General features: G+C 45.4%; 1 pseudogene; it reads right to left on the bottom strand.

The window, feature by feature from the left end:
* Positions 1-3915: 3915 nt before the first annotated feature.
* On the bottom strand, positions 3916-6091 carry LOC123085816 (60S ribosomal protein L19-1-like; annotated as a pseudogene).
* Between the last annotated feature and the right edge of the window lie 252 nt (positions 6092-6343).

Raw genomic sequence — 6343 nt, 5'->3', positions numbered from 1 at the left:
GGGAGTTTAGATCCCGCATGGAGTCAATCTATAAAAGATAAGTATCCTGTGAAAGGTAAAGCAGCTTACCACACTGGCTTGGCGCTTCGCGCTGAATCCGTGATCCTCAGTAATGGGAGGAGGGACCTCGGTGCTTTTGAACAGCATCCTCCATGCATCTTCGTGAGTTGTGTCGAAGAGCCTGTTCAGAGTTCGGTGCTGCGCCGGGTCGAACTCCCACAAGTTGAAGTCCCGTTGTTGGCATGGGGGGATCCGGCGGTGGAGCATGACCTGGACTACGTTGACAAGTTTGAGCTTCTTGTTCACCATGTTTTGAATACATGTTTGGAGTCCGGTCAGCTCTCCCGAACTACCCCAGGACAGGCCCTTCTCTTTCAAGGAGGTGAGCCGCATGGGGATGCCAGATCGGAACTCGGGGGCCGCTGCCCATGCGGGGTCACGCGGCTCGGTGATGTAGAACCACCCCGATTGCCACCCCTTTATGGTTTCCACAAAGGAGCCCTCGAGCCATGTAACGTTGGGCATCTTGCCCACCATGGCGCCTTCGCACTCCGCCTGGCGGCCGCCCACAACCTTCGGCTTGACATTGAAGGTCTTCAGTCATAAGCCGAAGTGGGGCTTGATGCGGAGGAAGGCCTCGCACACGACGATAAACGCCGAGATGTTGAGGATGAAATTTAGGGCCAGATCGTGGAAATCCAGACCGTAGTAGAACATGAGCCCCCGGATGAAGGGGTGGAGAGGGAATCCCAGTCCGCGGAGGAAATGGGTAAGGAACACTACCCTCTCATGGGGCCCGGGGGTGGGGATGAGCTGCCCCTCATCTGGGAGCCGGTGCGCGATGTCGTCGGGCAGGTATCCGGCTCTTCTCAGCTTCTTGATGTCTCCCTCCGTGACGGAGGAGACCATCCACCTGCCTCCCGCTCCGGACATGGTTGGAGAAGGTGGAGGTGGAAAGTGCGGACTTGGGCGCTAGAGCTCGAGTGTGCGAAAACGGATGAGCAAAGGAGGAAGAAGGCGTGGATGAAAAGGTGAATCCTTATCCCTTTGTATGGGCAGACGAAACTATGAGCCCCTCACTAGCCTGGTAAAATTCGCTTATCCCCCAAGCGCCGTAATCGACGGCGCGGTTGGGTTACCCACGCTCGTATTGATGAGAATCCCGTAATAAGGGGACACGATCTCTGCTTAAACAAGACGTGTTAAAAAACTGCCTCGCGTTGTGTGCGGGGCTAGTTAAAGGAAACGGTTCGAATAATCACCGGGCCATGACATAACGTCATGCTGCCAAAACAAGTCAGCAAATTAGATTTGCGAAAATAGTATTCTCTCTACGGTGGTATGTGAAACTTATTTTGCAGGGTCGGACACTATCCTTGTATTCAAATCCTTCTGTGGTGTATTCGGAGGAGGAACCCACCTTGCAATGACGAAAACAATACTGCGTGCCGGACTCATCGTCATTGAAGCCTGGTTCAGGGGCTACTGTGGGAGTCCTGGGTTAGGGGGTCTCCGGACAGCCGGACTATCTCCATTGGCCGGACTATTAGACTATGAAGATACAAGATTGAAGACTTCATCTCGTGTCCGGATGAGACTCTACTTGGCGTGGAAGGCAAGCTAGGCAATACGGCTATGGATATCTCCTCCTTTGTAACCGACCTTGTGTAACCCTAACCCTTTCCGGTGTCTATATAAACCGGAGAGTTTTAGTCCGTAGGACATAACAACTACAACATACAATCATACCATAGGCTAACTTCTAGGGTTTAGCCTCTCTGATCTCGTGGTAGATCTACTCTTGTACTACCCATATCATCAATATTAATCAAGCAGGAGGTAGGGTTTTACCTCCATCAAGAAGGCCCGAACGTGGGTAAAACATTGTGTCCCCTGCCTCCTGTTACCATCCGGCCTAGACGCACAGTTCGGGACCCCCTACCTGAGATCCACCGGTTTTGACACCGACAGTCGGGTTTCTTACAGCTTTGGCGACCGCTTAGCTATCCCCGAGAGAGAGACGCCATCACCTCCATCATCTCCTACACCTCACCACTGATGTTGTGTTTTGTTGTGTGTGTCTTGTGCCGGTGTTAGGCTTGTTGAGCTGTGCCCACAGCTGAACCTGGGTTCTCTGTGTGTGTTTGTTCATCAGACCTGCCCACAGTGGCTTTGTGTGCGTGTGTTTGTATGGTTGGACCCTTGTTACTTTGTGCTCGACGGTTGCTTTACTTATAAAGCGGGGCGAAAACCTTTTTTGATAAGTGTGTCCGTGTAGCAGTGCCCTTACTAATACTCCTGACCTCCTCTCAAAAAAAATTCCAGACATAGTAATGCTAACACATACTTTGATTGAATTGTATGATCTTAAATAATATCTACTTTCACAAGGGGTTACTAATCACAAGGTACAAATATTGCAGGGAAAAGAACTTGGCCTAAGAGAGACAATATAACAACATATGCTACGGTCAAGACCCAGATACTCCCTCCAGTCATTTTTACTCTTTATATAAGAATTGTCTGAAGTCAAACTTCTCAAAGTTTGACTATATTTATATAAAGAAATATTAACATCTATCATGCTAAAGTTATACAATATGAAACTTTAAGTCCTGATGTATAAATTGGTATTGATTTCACATTGTGAATGTTGATATTTTTTCCTATGAAGTTGGTCAAACTTTACGAGACTTGATTTTAAACAAATCTTATATGCAAACTAAAAAAGACCGAAGAAAGTGCAACATAAAAACATTTCCGCATCTTTAGCCCTTCCCTTACTTTTAATCCCGGCACTTCCCAGAAGCACATTAAATATGCCATAATTAAACACTAAAATGAGCATAATTAAACATAGCTTACAACAACAGTACGACTGCTACATCGAGCTACTCCATCTCAGTTTATAAATTTTGCACGTGTATCTAGGTTGTCAATTTAACTTATATAAAATAAATTGTTTAACATAAAAATTATATTCTAATGATACATTTTTTATAATGTATGCCTCTTATTAAGTTGGTCAAATTAACGACCTAGGTACACATGCAAAACCTGTAAACTGGAATGGAGAGCTCGATTACTACTCCAAGGAGAGCTCGATCACCCCGTCGGAGAGCGGATGGACTTGTGGACATTGGCAGCAGGCGAATGCATGGCGTCGGCTCATCGTCGTTCTCGGCAGCTTCGAGCTACTCTAACAATTCCACGACGCGCTTCCACCAAGGCATGATCCACAATTCGCGCCTCAGCACACCAAATCACGCAGCGTTGCACCATGGCAATGGTGGACCGTGGTAACGGACAAGGAAGTAGCACTCAGGAATGGTGAAGCCGTGAGCCTTATGGCAAGCTCCAATGATCAACAATGGGGCGGCAGCAGAGCCTTTCAACTAGCAGCAAAGGGAATGGGTGGCTAGGGTTTAGATGATTCAGGCAATGGCCGGTAGACCATGGAGTACCAAACGATGTTACAATGTTGGTTTAAGGAATCAAATATGTAGTCACTTTATTATAAGGTACCTCAGAGGATTAGGACTGTTTCTGAATTAAGTGCGACGTAAAGCTACAAGCATTCTAAATCAGCCATAAAGGTAAGTACTATTCGTCGAACTTTAAAGATCAACCACATATACAAGCTAATCAGCATTTACAGTATAAAACAGAACCATATATCATCTATTTAGACATTGATGATCTAAAACATATATTTTGCAAAGATGGGAGTAATGAATCATAACAAGCAATCTACTCCCTCTGTCTAGGACGTTTTTTGGAACTACCTTCTATAAAGTATTTGAAGAGCGTTTGTAGATCAAGTAGATAGCAACCGGACACATCCATATGGGCGAGGAGGATCATCGCAGTCTGCTCAAATTCTGTTCTCGTGGCAAAAGATAAACCAAGCTAACATACCAAAACCACTTGGATATAAAGGCAAGGCAAGAGAGATCAGCATTAAGCAGCAACATTTCATAAGGAACTTTGCATAAGCATCTAATACTACATCCAGTAGCATGAAACATTGTATCCAGGGTATCTGGGATAAAGATACTTAAAGACTGAACAAAATAGTTCATACTTAGCTAAGAACAAACTGATTTCACCCAGTAAACAGAACGCTTAATCGTCAGATCTTCACTTCTTTGCCTTCTTTGGTGCCCTGCAACGTCAGGGATAAACAGAAGATCAGGGGAGCTAAACAGGAAATTTCCCCTGGTAAAAACAGGTCAAAACAGAAGATATGCTTACGCTGCAGGTTGGGCAGGAGCTGCTGCTGCTGCAGCAGGTGCGGAGTGGTCCCTTGGGCCCTGTTTAAACATATAACATAATGTTAAACAATCTGAAGAATTTCATCAACAGGCCACGGAAAGACCATGGACAAGCAACTGACAAAAAGAAACAAAAAATTTGAACCATTGGACATCAGACCTGAGCAAGCCTCTCCTCCCTCCTGGCAATCTTCCTTTCACGGCTTGCCTTGCTCTTGGCACGCTTACTCGCTTAGCCTCAAACTGGTCAGAGAGCGTCTTCTCTCTTGCCTTCTCACCCTTTGACTTGCGAATGCTTTCCATAAGCACAAGCTTGTTCTTGAACATGTTACCCTTGACCTTCAAGTACATGTGCTTGTCGATCTTCTTTGCTTCACGGTACTTGCAGAGCAGCCGCCTGAGCACGCGCATCCTCCTCATCCACAGAATCTTGGTGGGAAGCCTAGCCTCCCTGGTACCCCTGCGCTTACCTAAAAACTAACAAAGACAAATATGCAGATTATAAGCAATGATATACTACAGTACAAATGATGTAAATTATACTGATCATAAGCAATGATATCCTCCTTCAATCCCAAAATAAGTGTCTCTCACCTTTGTAAAGTTGACACTTGTTTTGGGATGGAGGGAGTACTACAGTACAAAAGATGTTTATTATACTGATATACCATATCCAGAATGACGGCCCTTCTGTTTTGCCTCATGGGCTCTGCGTGCACGGGACCTTGAGTGGATCTTTTGGGGATTCCTGATGATGAACCCATCCTTAACCAACTTACGAATGTTCTGGCCTGCATACAACATCACAAAACTGTCATGCGTCTTGCTCACGTCCAGAAAACAGCTTAGCAACACTTTTCAGGATAAGGAACATATTTACAACCATAGAATCAAAAGTACTTAATTAGTTTGGCGAATCAAATTATATAAACACTGAAATTCATATAATACCCACTTCAGGATAACAACCAAACAAGCATCTTAGTTAGAATTACACAAGGGGTGTGTCTGAGTAAAGTTCAACCTATACAGAAAAGGTGAACCATGCTTTTAGTAAAGTACTACCTGTTTGGAGCAGATGAACATTGTTTCTAACAAATTTGACGTTAAATTCACAATTATCATTTATTCATGAGTACTGGCGACCAAGAATCCCCAATACGATGCAAACCAAACACGATAGCGTATGGATCTCCACTACGACAGGCAAGACCATGTATAGGCTACATATACTACGGATTTCACCATTCTAAAAAAATATTGAAAACTAATAAAGGTGTTCATATATAGGTCTAATGTTGCACAGTGCAAAAGCATTCATGGTTCGATGCCTAATTAATCGAAGACAATCCAAACGGCTCCAAGCCGATGCTACCCATCATCACCACAACTAAGCCACGGATCAAAAGCCACCAAACTCGTCATGCTACCATAACAAGAGAACTTGTCCGTAGAATTGACATGGGAATAATTTTCGAACAGCCACATCGCATAGATCAGCACCAAAACATCAGATCTGAAGGTACCACGCACCACATGGCAACCTGGGACACGATATACCCACATAAGACGAGGTAGGGGAAAGGAATGGGGTTCTCACGAGAGTTGGCCATGGAGATCTCGTTGACCTCATTGGGGTCGAGCCAGACCTTGCCCTTGCCGCACTTGAGCACGCTCGAGGCGAGCCGCTTCTGCAGCTTCAGGGAAACCATCTCCGCCGCCGCCTCTCGGCTTCCTCTTCTCTCCTCCCTCCCCTAGCTGTGGTGTGTGGCTGTGGTGGAGGCGCTGGGGGTGCAAGGGTTTGCGCTAGGGGCGGCTTGGGCGGCTTTTATAGTTTAGTAGCTTTTTTTTTTAAAGGTAACTAGGGATTTTGTTGAAAGTTCACGACATCCGGAATACCATCAATCTCTGGCAAAATTCCTAGCCACACATGGCGGCTCACCGCGAGAGACGCAGCTCCCTTAGCTAGTGAGTGGGTCTCAAAATTATTGTTTTTACTCTCAAAACGAAAATCATCAGAACAAAAATTATTACTACTAGTATGAATCTCTCTAAGGATATGAGCATAA

The sequence above is a fragment of the Triticum aestivum genome, chromosome 4A (genome assembly GCF_018294505.1).
Source record: "Triticum aestivum cultivar Chinese Spring chromosome 4A, IWGSC CS RefSeq v2.1, whole genome shotgun sequence".
NCBI lineage: Eukaryota > Viridiplantae > Streptophyta > Magnoliopsida > Poales > Poaceae > Triticum > Triticum aestivum.
The sequence above is the reverse complement of the archived record's forward strand: the minus strand, read 5'-3'. Positions and strand labels throughout refer to the sequence as shown.